This window comes from Podarcis vaucheri (genome assembly GCF_965113315.1).
Source record: "Podarcis vaucheri genome assembly, chromosome: 15".
In the NCBI taxonomy this organism is placed as follows: domain Eukaryota; kingdom Metazoa; phylum Chordata; class Lepidosauria; order Squamata; family Lacertidae; genus Podarcis; species Podarcis vaucheri.
In genome coordinates, this window is record NC_138753.1 from 39,260,048 (window position 1) to 39,281,174 (window position 21,127).

General features: G+C 43.3%; 1 pseudogene across 1 annotated transcript; it reads right to left on the bottom strand.

Moving 5' to 3' along the window:
• Window positions 1-889: 889 nt before the first annotated feature.
• Window positions 890-20,779, bottom strand: LOC309519507 (transcription factor IIIB 50 kDa subunit-like; annotated as a pseudogene). The gene is made up of 9 exons: window positions 20,757-20,779; window positions 18,363-18,525; window positions 18,117-18,176; window positions 17,117-17,436; window positions 15,612-16,399; window positions 11,209-11,297; window positions 10,086-10,531; window positions 9,579-9,756; window positions 890-1,095 (listed from the first exon to the last, which is right to left on the bottom strand). The product of its transcript is annotated as a transcription factor IIIB 50 kDa subunit-like (transcript).
• Between the last annotated feature and the right edge of the window lie 348 nt (window positions 20,780-21,127).

Consider the following 21,127-nt stretch of genomic DNA (forward strand, 5'->3'; position numbering starts at 1 on the left):
CCAGAGTCGGCCACAACTGGACCTAATGGTCAGGGGTCCCTTTACCTTTACTTTTAGTCTTGCATGAAGCACTGCATGCACGCATGTTCCTGCTTTGGCTTCTAAAAAGAATAAAGTACATTTTCCTCTTCTACATACCTCTATTAGTGCAAGTTTAGATTTTATATTTACTGTTAAAACAGAAGATTTATTCTGCCCTCCTCTCTACACTTCAAGACTGATTAAGAAGCTCTCAAATGAAAAGTTTTACTTACCTATTTATTTATTTATATCCCTTCAAGGACCAGATGTTTAGCAAGTGTGAAAAATAGAGTTTTCAACAAAGTTTATTGCAAAAGTTTGCCTTGATTTCTTTTTTAGTTAAATTACACCCGTGGAACACTTCAGAAATCTAGGTAACACAAAACCTGTGCCGCAGTAAATTGCACTGCACTTATGATCACAACTAACACCGCTTTTAAAAAAAGTTAAGCATTTATCCAATTGCTGCTTTCACTTATTTTGGCAGAACATGAAAACTATATTTAGTATTTTAACAGGACAGTGGGTTTAAAAAATAAAGTAAAATTAAAGGTATAATATGAAGTGCTGATTCCTGTTTATGATACCTTTATTGTCATGTTACAACAATGTGAAAATAGAGTCTGATTACTGCCGAAGCAAAACAAACCTTTGCTCAGTTTTATTCCTTCATTGACACTGCTACAAGAAATAGATACAGATCAACAGGGAAAGATTTTCACCTGTCCATAGGACACAAAATCCCTTACTGCGTTAAAAAGGGGAGGGAAGAATCAAAGCCATGCACAGTATAGCACTTGAGCCTTTATCTTTGCTCCCCCCCCCAATTCCTCTCACCTGAGCTTAGCAGGATGTGTTTCAGTCTGCCTTTCACCAGTCGCCTTTTTATTTGCTGTCAGCTCTCCCCCCTCAATGGAGGACCGTAACTCTGTGGAACCATCTCCACTCCTGGACAAATCTCCAGAAACTGCATTCTTTTCAGTACCCTGGGAATAATCACCTAGCTGCTCATCATCTGAACCCACTTCTGGAATAACAGAAAGGGTGGTGGGTTTGAAGTGAAGCTTGTACCGTCTGTATAAATAAAGAACAGCAAAGGTTCAGCATCAGGGGCTTAAATATTTCCTACCCACCCTTTTCCCACAAGGCCTCAGGGTGTGTTACGTATAAAATAGTTAATTTTCAGTTCAAGCTAAACAGAGTCAGGTTCTCCATGTAAGCAAAATGCCAGATAGGTCTGTAGACTGATATTAGTGGCATTTAGCCAGCAAAGTCCATTTTCGAAAAAGAAAAGAAAAAGTAAAGGGGAAGAGGAAGAGAAGAGAAGAAATAGCCTATTTTAAAAGGAGAACATGCTGTTATGAAATAATTTATCCATATTACCACATGAGTCTCAGAAATAGTTACTTTGTTTGTTTTTTTTTTTTTTTGAAAGGCCAAGGTTTTATTTTTTTTTTTATAATAATTTTTATTACATTTTTTACAGAAATAACAGAACAGTCAAAGAATAAAAAGAAAAGACAAGAAGAAAGGAAATAAAAAAGAAAAGAAACACGACCACTTCAATGACTTATTTCAAATTTCCATTGGACTTCCCCCGTCCCCCGCACAATGCATTCTTAACAATAAATTTATCAGCAAATTATACCCTTATTTCGTGTATTTCTTTATATTTTCAATTGCAATTTAGATTTAAATCTCTTGATCACCATATACTCTAAAAATATACCATAATATCGTTTTTACCCATTTAAATCTTGGTTCTTTCATAAATCTTATCAAATTTCATAAATATTCAAGTTTCATTACTGGAGCTAAGTTCCCAATCATACGACATCTTATGTTTCATATAACTTATAATACTTTTGCAAATAGTCTTTAAATTTTTTCCAGTCCTCCTCCATTGCTTCTTCTCCCAAGTCCCGGATCCTTGCAGTCATCTCGGCTAGTTCCATGTAGTTCATCAATTGCGAGTGCCAGTCCTCCAGTGTGGGCAAATCTTGGGTCTTCCAATGCTTGGCGATAAGAATTCTTGCTGCTGTTGTAGCGTACATAAAAAAGGTTCTATCCTTTTTAAACACCTTCTGGCCGACAATGCCCAGAAGGAAGGCCTCTGGTTTCTTGGGAAAGGTGTACTTAAACACCTTTTTTAACTCATTGTAGATCGTTTCCCAGAAGGCCTTCAGTCTTGGGCAAGTCCACCAGAGGTGAAAGAATGTCCCCTCAGCTTCCTTGCATTTCCAACATTTGTTATCGGACAAATGGTAAATCTTAGCTAGCTTAACCGGGGTCATGTACCACCTGTATACCATCTTCATAATGTTTTCTTTCAAAGCATTACATGCAGTAAATTTCATACCGGTGGTCCATAACCTTTCCCAGTCTTCAGACATAATATTATAACCAATGTCCTGGGCCCATTTTATCATTGCTGATTTAACTGTCTCATCCTGAGTGTTCCATTTAAGCAGCAAGTTATACATTCTCGATAATAACTTGGTCTTTGGTTCAAGCAATTCTGTCTCAAGTTTCGATTTTTCCACCTGGAAACCTGTTTTTTTGTCTAACTTAAAAACCTCATTAATTTGGGCATAATGCAGCCAATTTTGCACCTTATCCTTTAGTTTTTCAAAGCTCTGCAGTCTCCAATTACCTCCAATATTTTCTATTATTTCCCAATATTTCGGCCAGTATGCCTCCATATTGGTTGTTTTCCGAGCTTTGGCCTCTATTGGTGAAATCCACCTCGGAGTTTTACTCTCCAATAAGTCTTTATATTTTTTCCAGACCATATATATTGCTTTTCTGACAATATGGTTTTTAAACATTCCATATGATTTACCCTTGTCATACCACAAATACGCATGCCAACCTAACGAATTGTTAAAGCCTTCCAGATCTAGGACATCAGTGTTTTCTAGTAAAATCCAATCTTTCATCCAGCAGAAGGCCGCCGCTTCATAATATAACCTTAAGTCCGGCAGGGCAAACCCCCCTCTCTCTTTTGCATCAGTTAATATTTTGAACTTTATTCGGGGCTTTTTGCCCTGCCAGACAAACCTAGAAATATCCTTCTGCCACTTTCCAAAGCATTCCACTCTGTCCACAATCTGCAGGGCCTGAAACAAAAACAACATCTTTGGCAAAACGTTCATCTTTATAGCTGCAATTCGGCCTAACAAGGATAATTTCAGTCTTGACCAAATTTCTAAATCTTTTTTAACTTCTAGCCAACATTTCTCATAATTGTCTTTAAATAAATTCAAATTCTTAGAAGACAGATTCACCCCCAGGTATTTCACTTTTTTAACAATGTTTAGTTCTGTCTCTTTCTGAAACCCTTCTGTTTCCATAGCCGTCAGATTTTTCCCTAACACCTTAGTTTTTTGCTTGTTCAGCTTAAAACCCGCCACCCGACCAAATTTCTGGATCAGATCCAAAACTCTTTTTGTACTGGGTTCTGGCTCCTGTAGTGTTAAAACCAGATCATCTGCAAATGCTTTCAGTTTATATTGTTTCGCTCCGACCCGTATTCCTTGTACCTGCCGATCCTCCCTTATCATGTTCAGCAAAACCTCCAGGACTGAAATAAACAATAAAGGGGATAGGGGGCACCCCTGGCGTGTTCCTTTTTCAATATGAAGTTCTTCTGTCACCACATTGTTCACTATCAACTTAGCTTTTTGTTCAGAATAGATTGCCTCTATTCCATTCTCAAACCCCCTTCCCACTCCCATCCCTTCCAAGTTTTTCTTCATAAATTTCCAAGAAATATTGTCAAAGGCCTTCTCCGCATCAATAAAAATTAACACTGCTTTGGTGTTAATATTTGTTTGTAAGAGTTCCAGAATATCGATAATATTCCTGGTGTTATCAAACAAATGTCTACCTGGGAGAAAGCCTGCTTGGTCCTTATGGATTACTTCATTTAATACTTTTTTAAATCTGTTAGCCAAAACATCCGCAAATATTTTGTAATCCACGTTTAGGAGTGAGATGGGGCGGTAGTTCTTAAGTTGAGTCTTTTCAGTTTCCACTTTAGGTATCAGTGTGATGAATGCTTCTTTCCACGTATCTGGTGCCTTCCCTCCCCCCATAATCTGGTTGCAAACCTCCTCTAGTGGTTGTATCAAATAGTCTTTTAACGTCCTATAATACTTGGAGGTGAGTCCATCCGGTCCTGGAGATTTGCCTAACTGCATATTCTGAATGGCATCCTCAATTTCCTGTTGTGTTATTTTGCAATTCAAGATTGATCTCTTCTCTTGAGATAGTTCTGGAAGGCCATTTTCTTTCAAAAATTGTTCTATCTCGGCTACATCCTCGGATCCTTGTGTGTATAGTTTTTTAAAATATTTCTGGAAGCACTTTCTAATTTCTCCGGGTTTCTGGATGTTCTTTCCTTCAACTTCTAGATTGGTAACATAATTTATTTTTTGTCTCTTTTTCAACTGCCAAGCTAGCAGTTTCCCACATTTATTTGCCGACTCAAATGATCTTTGTTTCATTTGTTTAATTCTCCATTCCACTTCTTGGTTGATCAGTTGCGCATATTGTGACTGGTGGAATTTAATTTCTCTTAGAGTCTCTTTTGATTTTGGATTCAATCTTAATTTTTTCTCACCGTCTCTTATCTTCTCCAATATCTTGTCTTTTTTACCATTCCAGAGTTTTTTCTTAATCGTATTCTGTTGTATCAGAAACCCTCTCATAACAGCTTTACTCGCGTCCCAGATTGTTCTTTTTTCCACCGAGGTATTTAAGTTGATTTCAAAATAGTCCTTTAAAGCTTTTTGGGCCTTCTTTACAATCTCTTGATCTCTTAGCAGGTTGTCATTCATTTTCCATCTGAAGGAATCGGCAGTAGTAAATCTCATTTCCATTTTCAAAGCGTTATGGTCGGAGCAAGTCTTTGGGCAGATTTCTATTTTTGTAGTCTTAGGTGCCAGCCCTCTAGTTGTCCAAATTTGGTCGATTCTTGTCCATGACAGGTGGGCTTCAGAAAAGAAAGTTCCTTCTTTACCTAGGGGGTTTCTCGTCCTCCATAGATCGATTAAATCCATATTGTCAGTTAGTTCAAAGAAAGTTTTTGGTAGTCTTCCATCTTTAGTCAAGTTCTGATTCTGTGACTTATCCATCAAAGTAGAGACAACCCCATTCATATCTCCCATCATAATGATGTTGGAATAGTCCAGATAGTCCAATAATGTCTCATGCAGCTTCTTATAAAATTCTGATTTCCCCTCATTTGGTGCATAAATTCCCAATATCAAAACTTTTTCTCCTTGGGTCGAAATTTCAATAGCCAGGATTCTTCCTTGTTCATCTTTAAACAAAAATTTTGGTGAAAGATTCTCTTTGGCGTAAATCACCACGCCTCTCTTCTTTACTCTGTCTGATGAGATAAATTCTTGGCCTAATCTTTTATTTATTAACACCTTCCTGTGTAGCCTGGTCACATGTGTTTCTTGCAAACAAATTATATCCAAATTCTCTTTCTTTAAAATATGGAAGATCCTTTTGCGTTTTTCAGGGGAATTCGCGCCATTAATGTTCCAACTATACAGCTGCAGAGACATCTTGTGTCAATCTGTTGTTACTCTTGTTGGGTATCTTCTTTTTTGTCCGAATCCGAGGGTGGTAACTCTTTTCCTGACTCTGGTGGTGGCCAAATAGCTGCCGCTCCTTTCTGTAAGTCTTCTCCGTGATCGTGTAGAAACTTCTGGCTATCCTCTTTCGTTTTGATTTTTATCTTCTTTCCTTTGTATTTAAACGAAAGACCTTGTGGAAACTCCCACCTGTAAGGTATTCCGTTACCTCTCAAAAGTCCAGCTAGGTCCGTATAGTTAGCTCTTAGATCCAGTAATTGTTTAGGAATATCCTTGTAAATTTGTGCTCTTCTGTCCTGGATCACAAGTGCTTTGTTGAAATGTAAATCAAGTAGCTTGTCTCTCTCCTGTTTAGTCCTTAAAATAATCAAACAGTCTCTAGGCCTGTCCTTCCCGGCAACTCTTCCCAATCTAAATGCAGTCGTTATTTTGAAGTCTGTATCTTGATTTATACCCCAGAATTTGGAAAATTCTGCCGTTAAGAAACCAGTCAAATCCTCTTTCTCAATCTCTGGGATAGAGCGTAATCTCAAATTATTTTCCCTGTTTCGCAATTCCACCAAAGACAGGTAGGCCTGCTGGTCCGTAATATGTTTGTGGAGCGGCCTTACCTCTCCTTTCAGTTCCTCCACTCCTTTGGCTGCAGCCTCTGCTTTCCCAATCGCAGCCTCCGCCAATTTTCGATTTTCAGATGTTACGTCGTTTAGATTACCAATATCTTGTGAGTGCTTAGCCACCTGTTCTGAAAGTTTGGTAATTGAGGATGTGGCTAAGTCAATTTTTGCAGTTTGATCATCCACTTTTTTATTCAAAATTGCGAATTGTTGTAGCATTTCCTCTAGCAAAGTGTTAGATCCTCCAGATGCCATATCCTCGCCTGTTAATTGTTCAGCTTCTTCAGCTGGAGTTGTTGGCGAGGGTGCAGTCTGTAAAACAGCAGGGACCGAAGATCTACGTCCCTGAGAAAACAGGGTTGTTTGTGTCAATTTGCCTTTCCCTGCCTTCGACGCAGCTCTTGTTTTCACTCTATCACTCATTCCACACCTGTCTTAGGATTCAAGGTCAAACTGTCAAAAGTTTCATGAGAAAGACAGGCCTTGGAATAAACAAGCAAACCACAGAGAGACAAAGCAAAGTTGGTTCCCAGAAAGTTGTAAATCCCAAACTCCACTAGAGGGAGTGATGTTACAGTTCAGGAAAGAAGAAACAAAGTTTCAGTCGCCATTAAAGTTCCTTCAGTTAAGTAAATTAACAATAATCCTTGGAAAAGACCTTTTCCCTCTGGCAGAGCTCTCACAATGTTGCCACAAGTTTTTTAAAAGGTGCAAGGTACAGTTGTTTAATTGTATCCAACAGTAATGCCTCTAAATATCCATTTCAGGTTGTAAATGTATCCGCAAAGTAGCCTTTTGTCCCGCTGCAAGTCCGGAGACTGGGGGTTTTAAAGTCTTTAAAGTTTTTAAAGGTCTAGCAGAGGAGAAAGTCCCCAGATAAGGTACAGAAAATAACAAGAAAATAAGAGTAACTTGCCTCCTTCAATTTCCGACTTCTCTGGACGTATGATGTCTCTCACTTTAAAACCTCTCTGTGCTGCTTCCAGCTTGTCAGATCTTTGCCTTTGATCACTAAGCATCGTCGGGAGACGGACTTCCTTTTTCTCGTCTCCCGCTTTCAGCCGAATTCATAAATTTGTAATCCAATTTTGAGTAAGTCTTACTCACGAGTAGTTGATTTGTAATCCAATGTAGAAGGAAGAAAGGTCGGCGCTCATCAGTAACAGCCGCGCGGCTTCACTCCCGCAGAAAGAGCGATGAATCCACAGCACCGCTTCCCCTCCGCGCTTCCGGAACCCCTTACGGGGTCCCTTCTTCGTTTCGGGGGTCGCTCTTGGTGCCCGCCGGATCCCACGGCCACGAGCTCACTCTGCTCGTGGTTTTTCTTAGTGGGTCGTCGCTTTGCCGCAGCGAACGACCCTTTCCTGCGGAGCCCCTCTTCGCAGCGCAAAGAGGACCGCCATTACTTGCTTCGCGCCGCCTCCGGACTCAGAAATAGTTACTTTGGAAGCATCATGCAAAGATTTCTAAAATGCTAAGGACGTCACTCCTGGAACAGGGGGCCTTTACAGATCTGTGATAAGAAACTGGTAGCCGGCATGCTACCAGTATGTTGGGCATGTTCCCAAGATGTCTAGAAAAAGTTTGTTTTCTCATCCAAGTGAATATTCACAGACATACTAACACAGGCATAGGCAAACAGCCCTCCAGATGTTTTGGGAATACAACTCCCATCATCCCTCACCACTGGTCCTGTTAGCTAGGAATGATGGGAGCTGTCAGCCGAAAACATCTAGAGAGCCATTTGCCTATGCCTGCACTAACAGAAGATATAATTACAGCTACCTCGCATCTTATGCAGTGGTTACATTCCTGGCCATTGCACATAAAAGCAAAATCGCGTAGAGCCAGGAACCCTCAGAACCAGGTGTCTCGCTTACCTGGTTCTCAGCAGGCAGCACGAGGGCTCTAGCATGCTGCTCTGTAATGTTTCCTCCACTCTCCATTTGTTTGTTTGTTCTGCTCCACCCCACCCCCCGGCCCAAATCAGCAATCACGTAGGTAAAATAAGCATTGCGAGTTACCTATATTTCTATTTCACCTTTTCTGTCACAGGACCTCAAAGCTAGATTAAGTGTGTCATGTGTCACATATTTACAGACTTTTGTCTAGAGCTTCATGGTTCTCAGTTAAGTCCTTGGAAGTGTGCTTCAATAAAGGGGATTACATTCTCTGCTAGACATCATTCCATCCTGGAGGCAGAAGAGGGACTGGCTCGCTCTCTTTGCCCTCCCCTCGCAAGAAAGTGGATCATCTTTGTTCTGAAGGCAGCATGCATTGTCATTTCTCTCCTTTCAAGAAGGCTAGAGACAGAAACCCTACAAATTACCGTATTTTTCGCACTATAACACGCACCAGACCATAACGCGCACATAGTTTTTAGAGGAGGAAAACAAGAAAAAAAATATTCTAAACGAAATAGTAGATATATGATTTTTGTGTGTTCATGCTGTGGCCACAGACATGTGATCTGACAGTGAGTTTGGAGTAGCCCAATGCAAAAATCCTGAGGATCCATGTGGATCCATGCTTTGTAACCACGGAGAAGGAAAGGAAGGGGAACTATGGATCCTCTGCTCACGACTGCAGCAGATCCCCCCCCCGCCCACCGCCGTCACCCGCAGGCATTCGCTCCATAACACGCACAGACATTTCCCCTTACTTTCTAGGAGGAAAAAAGTGAGTGTTTTGGTGCAAAAAATACGGTACCTGCAGAGTTACTAATCAACTGAAACCTACACAGGGCATGCCTGCCCTATCAGGAGGAAAGTTCTTACTCAGCCTGTAAATATTTTCTATGATGTGATGGGATGATTAGCTGCTTGTGCGTAAAATCGTGCTCCCTCAGAGTTTGTGCCACTCCACAAACCTCTGTGTGTGACAGAGCTCCTCAAACATGTCTGCCCTAGTCACTCGTAGATTCCGACAGTGGTTGTTTGCGGAAGCGCTTCCAGCAAAGAAGCTCCTTAACGGAAACGCGTCTTCTGGACTCACGACGTGGCAGCTTCCGGCGAAGAATGGGTCTCCCTATGGGAGCTTCTGACACCTCCCCGCTGTTCTCGCTGGACGTGTCCCTGATCCCTCCCTCTTCCCTGCTAGTTCCTGCTTTAGCTGCTGCGTCTCTCTCCGCATTCATGAGACCTTCCTCCAGAGACCCATCTCTCCCCCTGCTGGTCCCTGCTTTCGCTGCTGACTCCCTCCCAACCTCTGTGAGCCCTTCCACCACCTGTCCCTCCGATGGCAGTTCCCTGACATATGACATACAATGAAAACCACTGGGTAGCAATAGCCTTAAAGCATGTCAAGATCTCAAAATTCATTTCTCAAGACTAACCTTGGCCTGACGCGTTTGGTCTGAGATGGTTTCACAGAAGCTGAGTTTTTTTCTGGCTTCTCTTCTGCTGAGATGTTTTCATTAAAAGGGTTCAAGGATGCCTTTGTGATTCGGAGGTCCGCAGTGCTGCTCTTATCTGAGCTATGACCTCTTCTGTGACCCTCATTTGTGGAGGGTTCTGAAAAGAAAGAAATCAGCATCAGAATAGTGAAAGCACAAGTCCCAATACTACTGAAAATACTAATACCTAATCCAGCCCTAGATCAACTGATGGCTCTTAACAACAGCAGTACACTGAGACCCACCTGCATCCCACTCATTTACAACTATTAGGCACAATCATGAAGACACTTCACAGCTTCCAAGCACTGTCTTTAAATAATACAAGAAGTCCAGCTTTAACTATTATGAAGAAATGGCACATTTTACTACTTAGCACACTTTGTAAACTACACAACTGTTAAAACATATGAGAAATATATTCTCTTTTCAATAGACAATACTTACTCTCTGAAACAGGAGTTAAAGTGTCATCATCACTATCACTCCATCGCGATGAAAAGTCACTGGGATTAAGTCGAACTCTCTCTGTAACCGGTTGGAGAGAAGGTAACACAGACATGGACTGAGAGAGGTTGCTTTTCTGTAAACCACGTTTGGAGAATAAGGTCTTGAACTTTGATTTTTTCTTTTCTTTCTCATTTGACTCTTCCTCACTGTCAGCCGGAGAATGACTAATGCTAGGAACCATAGCTGAAGCTGTGTCTGGCAATCCATTGCCTCGTTTCCCCTTTAGCTTGTCTTTCAGCTTGCCAAATGGTCTCCGTGACTTATCTTTCATGGGCAGATCAAACATGCTGGCTGTCATGTTGCTCCTCATGAATTGGATATCCACCTCAATCTCACCTCTCTCTTTTTCCTTCTTTCCTGGTTTGGAGTGATGCCTGTACCATCTGTACAAATAAAGAACAGCAAAGGTTCAGCATCAGGGGCTTAAATATTTCCTACCCACCCTTTTCCCACAAGGTCTCAGATTCTGTTACGTATAAAATAGTTAATTTTCAGTTCAAGCTAAACAGAGTCAGGTTCTCCATGTAAGCAAAATGCCAGATAGGTCTGTAGACTGATATTAGTGGCATTTAGCCAGCAATTTCAATAAAGGGGATTATAATCATGTAATAATTATAAGCAAACAAAACAAGTGTTTCTCCAGAATTGCTTTCTGGGGCCTCCCCCCAGAGGATCAATGAGAACCATGCCAGGAAAGGGTTAATTTTGTACTGTAAATTTATCCATTGTCCAGGGCAATGGGTTCCCCCAAATATTCATATAATTTTGCAGGAAGACACAGGAAAGGCTCTGCTACTAAGCCGAGTCCCAAGATCGCTTAACAGCTCCACCTGACCTGTGCTGTTACGCTCTGGTATCATGCAATATCAGCAGGCCTTACTAGTTCATGAGTTATGGTAGAACAGCTCCACACCTTGTCCATTGCCAAACAGCTACCTCTCCATTTAAGGTTATGCCATGAAGACATCTGCATAAAAGGTATCAACAGTCAGAGGAACTCTGTAGAATAGACTGTTTCTGCACTAAAACCCAAGATGCAAGCCATCTTAGTGTGTCTAACCTTCTTACTCCCTGAAAGGCACCACATGAACCAAGACAAATTCTGCCGAACAGTCTTGAACGGAGCGGGATACAGCAGAGGATACAGAGCTAGAAAGAGAGAAAATGAGAAAGTCATTACCAGGAAAGTTTTAGAACAGAAACAGCAGCTTATGTACAAAAGCATGTAATTTCTCCCAAAATATTGAATTTTCCGACAATATTTTCAGAAAATTGCATGCCTTAAAAGCATACATATCAAAACAGAAAAGGAAACAAAAGAGAAGAACTAGAGGAGGGGAAAGCACTAGAACACAAGTGAGCGATTTTCTATATTCACATTTTGAAAGCTCATCATTTGGCCCAATTTCCTAAAACAGCGGATAGCACGGTGAAACTATTTCTAGACAAACTACAGGAAGTTATTGCATGGCTAAAAGATTACCCTTAAAAAACAAAAACAAAAAGCACACACAGTACTACCACATCAGGGAAAAGGCCTGACAGAAATAATCTCATTGACATCTAATTCTTTCAGTACAGGGAAGTGTTTCTGTTTTACAAATAAGCATCCAGTCTTGAGATCTGGCAACAGTTTCATCCAAATTTCAGATCTCCCTGCCTTCAGACGAAAAAATATTAACTGGTCTGAATTGCATCTTTGCATTGTCTGTCCACATGTTAAGGGTGTGGTGTTGATTAGTGAGCTACCTCTTAATTGATAGATTCCGCCATAAACCTTGAAGCCCCAATTTTCATCTGTAAAACTAATAAAGTGCTTCAACTCTGACTTGTGCTGTTTATTCTAACAATAAAGTGTTATGAACAAGACATTTGTTTCTAAAATGATTTGAATACTTATCATGGCTGCATAAAGCAGTCAAGACTGCCAAAGTAAACTTGGGAAGCCTGCTGGACTTGTTACGTTAAATATTTGAGTATGAGAGCTGCCATTATTCACAGTAAGACACTTTTAAAAGAGTTCTTTACAAACAGTGCTTTTGTAATACACTGACTTACAGTTTTAAAAACTAGGATGTTTAGCTCAGTCTAAACATATGTTTGCCAAACAGAAGGGTATTATGCATTCTTACGAAATGTTGCTTTTTGTACTCTTAACACAGATAGCCAAGAATCATGGTGCACATACACATTTTAATGGCAGGGTTTGTTCTACAATAGCTATGGAAGCAGGCATCAGTGGAAAATTACTATAGCACATTATTTATTTTATCAGTATTTATATTTGAATCTGTTGCTCTTCAGATGTGAAACTCAAATATCATTGCTGGCCAATAGAGCTATGTCCCCAACAGCTCACCTGACAGTACTAGATAAATTGCTTGAATAGCACAATGTGGCTAATTTTTTTTTTTTTTAAATTCTTACTCACTGGTTTAAACCTTATACATAAAATGGCACAATGTGAAGCATAACTGGGTAGGTGTGAAATCCCAAGAGCTATCAACCTATTGAAGAAAACTTAACTGATCATGAGTTTTAGTCAATTAACCTACTGAATAATTTGTACAAATATAAAACAAACTGTTCTGAAGCAAGCATATTTTGTTTTAAAATAATGCATGTGTTGCAGCACACATCTTAGAAAAAGAAATTCTTGCAAACCAAGATTTAAGGAGAAGACAAAGATGCCAACGTTTAGGGGATTCATGATTGGGAGATGGACCCTAGTTTAGGAGGCCCTATAAAGGAATTAACTAAATTCGTATCAGCTACTCACCTTGACAACTTTCGCTGAAGCCTGGAGAGCGAGAGGCATCAGTGCGCACCGACCCCTCTCACTCTCCAGGCTTCAGGAAGCTATCCGCAAGCCTTGCAAGCCCGGTGGGAGTACCCGCGGGCTCACAAGGCTTGCGGGCAGCAGCCTGCAGCCCCCGTGAGTGTCCGCAAGCCTTGCGCGCCTGGCAGGAGGTCCCACCGGGTGCGCGAGGCTTGGGGCGGCAGCCCGTCGCCCGAAGCACGGGGAGCCCTTCGGAGGGCTCCCCTTGCTTTGGGCGAGTTTCTGCAAGCCTCGCGCGCCCGGCAGGAGGTCCCGCCGGGTGCGCGAGGCTTGGGGCGGCAGCCTGTCACCCCGAAGCACGGGGAGCCCTCCGGAGGGCTTCCCCTGCTTCGGGCAGGTGAGCGCAAGGCTTGGGGCGGCAGCCAGGGCTGGGGGGGGGAAATAATTTTTTTAAAATTCATTTTCCCCCCAAAAAATGAGGTGCGTCCTATGGGCCGGTGCGCCTTATAGGACAAAAAATACGGTACATCTGTCATCTGGAGTAACATAGAACAAATCTGCTCCACCTTCTGCATCACAGTCTTTCAGTTCTTTGAGAACTATTCTCCTGCCTCCTTTCCTTTCCTTTCCTTTCCTTCTCCAAGATAACCATGCCCAGCTTTTTCAACTGTTCCTCATCGGACTTGGTTTCCAGACTCCTCACCATCTTTGGAATATGCTATAGTTCAGGGGTGCACAACCTCCGGCTCACAGACCAAACGTGACCCACCAGTCCCATTTGCCCACGAGGCCAATCTGGAGAAGCCACGCTCACCTGCCCAATAAGGGATGCCATTAAAGTAGGCTCCCATTCAACCATCGCTCCTGCTGTCCAAGCTGCAGCTCATTGAAGGCTTGCAAAAGGCTTTGAAAGCAATTCCGTGAAGCTCCTTTTGATCTCTGATCTCCTTTGATCTCGGAAAGGAGGAATGCAGGGAGGCTTACAAGGCTTAACACTGCCAAAGCCTCTTGCACTCTGGAACCCCAACATGGAACCCTACACAATTTATGTTGGCAGGTAGTCAAGGCAACCCACTTGCCAACATTTTGATGTCACAATGGCAGAATGTGATTTACTTGCTAGTTGCCCCACCCACACATCAAAGTCCCCCCCCCCCAGCCAGAAAGATTCCTCCTCTAGTTTGTCTATCTCCTCCTTAAAATGCAGCAACTGGAACTGGACAAAGTAATGAACCTGGCTAATCCTACAATGACCACAACACTCTGGCGTATTTCCTCTCTCCCTTTGAAGTTAAAGCATGCCCTTATCCGCATTTCTTCAGAAGTCCTGCTATGACTCCCTAAATAAAGAAGGAGCAAAAATCAGATGCAACGGGTCATATTTAGGAGGCCTCTCTGGGCAGCGCCTGGCACCAGCCCCCTCCCTCCCTCCCTGCATGTGCCCCGTGCCCCAGCAGGTAGACTGCCCCTGGCAGCGGGAGCTCCACGGGAGGCCCCTCGCTCGCTCGCTCGCTCGCTCCTCACCGTGTGCATGTAGGGACAAAAATTAACTAAGCAGCTCCATTAATCAGGGCGACTGACTCACCACCTATCTAGTGACACGGGCATCATGTTCAGGAACCACCATACCATGTTCTATAAAGAGATGCTTGCAAAGCCACAACTTTTTCTTCTGGATCTAGGTTTAAAGCATGAATGTCTGAAACAACTTGCAATTAGATTTTTACACTTCTCTTCCACTCTCTCATGCCTAACTATGAGGACCATAAGTAGACCAGACAAACATTAATTCAAGTCAAACGCCAACTCAAAGAGGTATTTGTTGCTCAGGCTGGCTGACTGACTCCACCCAACCCTTCAAGAGTGGATACTACTTCTCACCCAGAGATACGCATGGAAGCCTGCCAATCTTTACACCAAAAGTTGTCCTAAACAGCATGCAAACCACTGCAATGTGGCCACTTCCTATACCTCTTGTCAGAGTTGAAGGAAAATAATCAACCTCGCCAACTAGTTACTAGTGGTCCCTACCAGTAACCAAAGTTATCCAAGCCACCCAAACCTGTCTTTAATTATTACCACAGCAGGGTGGAAGGAGCCATGCCTGAAGGATGCGGGAGATTCTTAGTGGGACAGGAGAGCTGGGGGGGGGGGCAGGGGGCGGGAATCACATCTGGCAACCAATGAATCCCTTTGCTTCAGACAGTACATAGGTAGACAAGTCTAAAAAGCCCAGGACACAAATTTTCACAATCCTCTAGTGGTTATGATGGCTCATTTACCAGAAGTAATGTATTTAGCATTAACTCTGGAAGTGTATACTCTATTCCAGTGTTTTTCAACCACTGTTCCGCGGCACACTAATGTGCCGTGAGATGTTGCCTGGTGTGCCGTGGGAAAAATTGAAAAATTCGAAAGATTTTTTTAAAAAGTCAAATTTTCGCCCACTAGGCGGGCGCCGGACTGTGTCCACCCTATTTTCCATCCATCCTGGGTGGGGATCAGATCGGATGGGATCGGATGAGAGCGGACAGGCGGTCCGCTCTCATCCGATTCCCCATAGAGAGCAGCGGGGCTCTGACATCTCCCTCTCCGCACACAGTGGTGGTGTGCCTCGTGATTTTTTTCATGAAACAAGTGTGCCTTTGCCCAAAAAAGGTTGAAAAACACTGCTCTATTCTTACCAAACTAAGCCTCCTAGAGATAATATGTATCAGAAGGCTATTGCTTGCAAGCCTGTCTGAATCACTTGCAGCTTTGAGTTCACAGGCACGCTTGAGCCCTGCTAAACATCTCCTTTTCTTCTAGAGTCCGGATAGACTGCTCTATCTCACTGTCTAAAATGGGCTCATCCCCAGTGATAGCAGAATCTTCAAGGCTTAGCTGAGGAGTTCGTAGCCTCTTTGCGGGGTTCAAGACGCAGGGTGGGAGCAAAGGTTTCCGCTTGCTGAACTTCTGCTTCTCTCCTGAAAGGGAGGCCTCTTCTACTGTTGCAGCGCTCTCATCGATTAGCTGCAGCGGCGCAGCTGCTGAGTCTTCTAGGTCACGGTCTTCCGTAGTATCCACAATGCGGAAGGCAGCCTGAAGAAGCACACGGCGGTGCCGCAGAAGGTCACCGATGTACTTTGCCACACTCCGACGGTCCACTTTCAGCACTCGTAACCAGCCCAGCTGAGAAGCCATTTGCAGGAGGATGTTATGCAGCTCCCTCAGTCTCTGGTGGGCTGGCCGGGGAGCCTCCATACCAGCAAGCTTACAGAACTGAGAAAGGGTGCAAGTGAGGCGATCGACAGGCCGGAGAGACTGCCAAGCCAGGAAGGCTGCTGCTGTCACTAGGGGGGTGGGGTGCCGGCCGGTCCCCAGCCACGTGTCGCTGGCAAGTTCCACCATCTGGATAGTCCTTGCCACCAGCTGCTCCTTTTCTTCCACAAACTTAGTCGGGACGCTGGCTGAATTCTGGAAAATCTTGAAGCTCGAAAGATGAAAATGAAACAAGCCATTTAGATAGACTGCCTTGGGTTGGGAGATGTGGCAGGATGGAGAAGACAAATAGGTGAAAGAGGGACATGAGCAAAAAGAAGCATTCTGTAAAAGGGCAAAGGGCAGAAGGCCCTGCATTTTCCAAGGACACCAAAAAGGCAAGCTGAGCAGCTTGAATCAAAAAGGAAAGCATCTTCCATTAACCAGCACTATTTGGACAGGGCTGAATTTACACTCTTCCTAACTTGTGCTCAACAAAATTCTGTTTGTTGGCTTCTTGCCCTTAATAATAATAGGAAGGATTTCCAAGCAATCACGGGATTGGTAGCAGGAGCAGAATTCACAATTCTGAGAATTATTTGTTTAAAAAAGGAAGTTTGCTGCCCCTGTGGCTAAAGAGAAAAGCCTGGACCTGCCTGAAGTGCCTCAGATGAAATCTCAGAAATCAGGGAGTTGGAGTATACATGCACATATGAAAATACCCATTTCTTCCATGATGGAAGCACACAGCACACACAGGGTTCCTACATCCAAGCACTGACCACATCGATCCCTGCTGAACTTTAAGAAGCTTGCTGTTTCATCAGCCTTCCAATCAATATACCACACAGTCCGTATGATACTTGTAAATTCTGTCTCTGAAATATGGAAATTGCACACCAACTTTGAGAAGTATTGTCAAGGAAAGGGCATAAGAACTTCAACATACCCGTTTAGGTGGGTTTTCACCATATCCATCAAGCTGAGAGTAGGCACATCCAGTGCAGTTCCTTCAGGAAGCGTAGATAGGTCTTTGCAAACAACTCCTTGTCTCCATAGAGTAGCAGGCAGACTGTGCCCATGGTCAGGGGCCAGTTGTGCTGGCGGCAGGTCAAAAGACGCAACAGCCCACAAGCATCTCCTTCTTCTCCAAGCTGACTAAACTGAAGCAGGGACGTTTGATTGCCTGCTGGTAATAGGACAAGGCTGTATCTTCAAACAGAGAAGGAAGCCGCAGAACTTTGCAGAGATCCCGAACACGTTTGACTCCTGTGGGGGAAAATACCACAGCAGTACTTAAGAAATGTTTCCACATACACATTTATCAGTGACAAATCTAACCGCAGGGTAGGTCTCTGCCTGTATGAAGCTGCCCATATACTAAGATAATCTGTGGAGGCTCTGTTTCACATGCTCCCACTTTCAGAGGTTAGATGGGTGGCAATCATGGACAACGTATTTTCAATTGTGGTAGTGTAACTGGAGTGTCCAAACCAAGCCTACTTTGGCTTTTTTTTTATATTATGGAGAACTTTTTCCAATGAAAGTCTTTGGGGGCTCTAATTGAGAATGGCTGTTAGTATTGCTGTTTCAACTTCATATTTGATTTTAATTTGGCTTTTAGTTATGTACTGATTTTTATTTTTTGCAGCTGTACACACAATTATAATGACCATTTAATGGTAATGGAAACAGACTGGTCCATGGTTAACCAGTCTGTCAATGATTCAGGTGGGATTTGATCAGGCAATCAAACTGAACTGTGGACTCTATGTACCTCTAAAATTCTAAAATAGGTTGTTTTGATGTTGGTCCCACAGCAAATAGGTAAGACTGTTTTAAAAATGCAAATTTCTCTTTGCTTTTAGAAAGTGAAACAATGCAGCTCTTGTGGATGACAGACACATTAATTTCCACAAAGCATCAACAGAGTAATGCAGAATACGTACCTCGCTGTACACAACGGCTCGTTTGCTCATTCTGGCCAGTACTCCATGAATATGTGACTTCTACGAGATAAAAACACAGATATCAGCCAAACTTTGGTCCAAGCTCTCAAACATGCACCCATTTTTAAACTGTTGAATGGTGTAGGGCCTGTCTATATTTGAGAACTGCTTGCAAGTCGTATCTCAAATCCTATGTCTTTGTAAGATACAAAGAGTTTTGAGCTATTTTGCTATTCTTAGCCTCACCTTGTAAATGTTCTTCATCAGCATATGTGGTTGTGAGAAGCCCTTCAGTCAGAATGAAGCCACAGTCTGCGCACACCAGCTGGTTCTGAGCATAATGAGAGTCCTCTACAATTTCCAAGGAGCCACAGTCTGGACACTTCTTTTGGCTTGACATCTTAGCAGCCTGAAAGCATAAATCAGGTCCACAGTTGGTCACTGATATTTTGGTATTATTTAATTACTTCCATGTATTACATTTACCGTATATCCCACCTGTCCTTTGAAGAGCTCAAGGTGGTATAATGGTTCTCTCGCCACCCAATTTTTATTCTCACAACAACTCTGTGAAATTAGTTGGTTGTATTATTACTACAGGATGAAGTCTGAAAGAAGCACACACAATTAGTTCAGGCAATCCTATAGTACTTTGTACCAGAACAATTTTGTGCAGTTCTCCTTTTGGTCTGAAGGGTGGCGCTGTGGGTTAAACCACATAGCCTAGGACTTGCCGATCAGAAGGTCGCGGTTCGAATCCTCATGACGGGGTGAGCTCCCGTTGCTCGGTCCCTGCTCCTGCCCACCTAGCAGTTCGAAAGGACGTCAAAGTGAAAGTAGATAAATAGGTACCGCTCCGGCGGGAAGGTAAACGGTGTTTTTGTGCCCTGCTCTGGTTCGTCAGAGGCAACTTTGTCATGCTGGCCACATGACATGGAAGCTGTATGCTGGCTCCCTCGGCCAATAAAGCGAGATGAGCACCGCATCGGTCACGACTGGACCTAATGGTCAGGAGTCCCTTTACCTTTATTACTACTACTACTACTACTACTACTACTATTAATTGAGTTTATATACCATCCTATAGCCAGGGCTTTCAGGGCGGTTTAAAGAACAGTATCAACCTAACCAGTTGGAATTGCCCACAGAATTGTTGATTTTTTTTATCATTTACTAAGTATTAAAGTATATCAAATTCTATTCAAAAACCACACTCACTGCCGGGATGTTAGAAGATATAACAGGACAAAAAGTATGGAGAAGATAGAAAAACAAAGTCTTTTTATTTCCCTCAAAATCAAGGTGTCTCCTAGCTTGAAGGCCTACCATACTCTCACATTTCAAAAGTATCATCATAAAATCAGTCTGAGAATTCTACAGTACAGCGTTACATTTCTGAAAAGAGCTACAAAGACTACCAGAGATTTGTGGGGGCTCTGTCTTCAGTTCTGATATGCAGAATGCAGCTTTGATTAGGAGGGGAAGGAAACGCTCTCAAAGTACTCAGCTCAAATTACATAGGGCCTGATCCTGTCTTGTCATTGGAAACTACTGTATTCAAAGACTGTTGATGGGGGTGGGGTGTCACAGTTTGTCCAAAACCGGAGGGAGGGATCCAGGATGTGGGGCTTGCGGTTTTTCCTCTCGCATTTGAAGCATCACCAGCATTTCCATTAGAGCTTGGTGCTAAGAAAACACCTAGCACCACGAACACTTTTCTGGTGGCCTGGCAAGACTTGCCCCACAGCCATTCGCTAAACAAGTGCTTCATAATTTTAAAAAAGGGCACGGAGACAAAGTTGTTGTGGAAAGCTCCTCCTTTGTTTTTCCAGAGGCTCCTAAAGGCAAGTGAATAATGCCAGGGCAAGCTGGAGTGCGGGAAAGGGGAAGAGATGTGAACTGCTGGCTGGTTAGGGGACACAGAAAAAAGAGGGGGAAACTGACTTGTGTGATTTCGGTAATGGTGATGTAAAAATTGGGGTTTGGCTTTTGCTTCCCAACTCCCCATGGGAATCTGAGTCCCCTAAGTCCATGATGGGCCAGAGAAGAATGGATGGAGGCAGAATCCAGTGGAAAACAAGGCAGATGTTTATTTTTCTGTTGCAACAGAGTCCCCTCCCCTCCTTCCAAGGAGAGAGAGACCCTCAACAAAAGTGTGCAGGAACCTTTAAAGACTTTTGACATTGCCCAACCCCCTAAGCCAAAGACCACCCCAAAATCATCATACATATATCACTGGAGGCGGTCTACAGCAGAAACCCTGCCTAGCAGGATACCTGATAATGGTCGCCGATTGTATTACCTGGGCAGCCTGGCCATTCTTTCGTGATTATTAAAATTACTTTAGTTCCTGAATCCAGGTCACAGGCTCCCCCTATTCATACACAAATACACCCTTAAGACAGGATTTGCAAGCGCAAAGGCAACGGGGAGGCTTTCCCTATTTGCCTCCCTCACTGCAGGTGAGTATTTGAGGTCACTGAGAGTCAAAATGGCCTCAGGATTGCTCTCCCGTACTATTTCAGACACATGGTTTATATATATAGATATGTGTGCATTGATGAATATTTAGTCTACATTTGAGGCCTTAGAATTCTTATAACAAGGGAGAGGAGGAGGAGGATTGCTGGCGGTGCTCACAGAATCAGCGGCAGGTGAAGGGGGTTTCTGCCCACGCCACTCGCGGCTTGCATGCCCTCCAAAAAAATCCCACACCCCCCCCCCCAAAAAAAAACCCGGCCTGGCTCCTAGACAGCCACCCAGGAGCCTCTTTCCCCCTTTACTGACTTATCCTCTCGCCGCCGCTTTCGCAACACCGGAAGAAGCCGGGGGAGCTTTTTCAAGAGGGCACACGCTCCTTCCGGGCAATCCCCATGGCAACGGGGCAATCGGGCCCAGACGCGCTCCAACGCTAAGCGGCCTCCGGAAAGAAACAAAGGAGCGCAGGACAAAGGTTCCGCCAGAGCCGCTCAGCTCGAGGGCGTTAGAGATGCGGCGAGGCGGAGCATTTG